This window comes from Neomonachus schauinslandi, chromosome 9 (genome assembly GCF_002201575.2).
Source record: "Neomonachus schauinslandi chromosome 9, ASM220157v2, whole genome shotgun sequence".
Lineage (NCBI taxonomy): Eukaryota > Metazoa > Chordata > Mammalia > Carnivora > Phocidae > Neomonachus > Neomonachus schauinslandi.
The window spans coordinates 120,874,704-120,875,767 of record NC_058411.1 but is presented as its reverse complement, the minus strand read 5'-3'; the positions used below and the strand labels follow the sequence as shown (position 1 = coordinate 120,875,767).

General features: G+C 51.4%; 1 pseudogene; it reads right to left on the bottom strand.

Moving 5' to 3' along the window:
• Positions 1-250: 250 nt before the first annotated feature.
• LOC110572242 lies at positions 251-800 on the bottom strand (annotated as a pseudogene).
• Between the last annotated feature and the right edge of the window lie 264 nt (positions 801-1,064).

Below are 1,064 nucleotides of genomic sequence, written 5' to 3'. Positions count from 1 at the left end.
AATGGCAACTAAAATGGGGGGGGTGGGGGCACAGTTAAGTCATCTAACAAAATTCCACATGGATTTGACTTATTAAAATATTTTACACTTTTTTTTTTAAAGATTTGAAAACATCTGCAAAATATGTAAACATGTAAAATTGTTTGAAAATCCGGCATGGCAAATTTGGTTTGCAAGCGTCATTCAGATGTTTGCCAAGGAAAATAGAGACGTCTCCCCGTAAAACTGCACATGGGAGTTCCTTCCACTTCTATCTTATACTGGATGGCAACCCAGAGGTCTGTGCGGCAGTCACAAACCAGGTACTGTTATCTGGAAGGGAGGGACCGTGGATTTTCCATTGGTTGGAGAAAGACCCAGCTTTAGGTTTTCCCAGATACTCTGCATGTACAGGCTTATGACACTGGACAGCTTCGATGGCATCTTCTACTTTGAACCACTCTCTCTTCCTTCCGATATTAACAGAATCTTCCCAATCTTCTAATATTTCAGTGACAGTAAGAACATAAACATATGTTGTATGCTTTCGGTCTTGGTTCTGCTCAAATATGCCCAGGAGTCTACCTAATTTTCCTTTGACTCCAGCCTCTTCATAAAACTCCCTCAAGACATCCCTGCAGGCTCCTCCTCTGGCTCCATTCCTCCTCTGGGGACAATCCACTGGTCTGGGTACTGGCTGCTGCTCAAGAGCAGCAGCACCTCATCCTCCTGCGCGCTCCGGAAGGACAGGCAGGGCTATCCGCTTCTTGAAGCCCTCCGGGTCATAACATCCGCGTCTGGTTGGGCTTGAACTTCATCATAGAAGCGGGCAGCCGCGGGGGTCCCGGCCGCCACCACCCCGTTGGGGGAGTTGGGGCGCGGGCGAGTCGGGGCACAGGGGCGCCTGTAGGCTAGGCCGCGGCGCTGGGAGCGGTAGCGAGGCTGGTTAGTCCTGGAGCCAGCGGCCGCTTCCACGTGGGCAGGGCGCAAGCCTCAGTCACTGCAGCTGGAGAGGAAAATCCGCCTATGCCCAGGCGTCCATGGAGCCTGCCATCCCCTTGCCTCCGCTCCCCCTAGAATTCAAA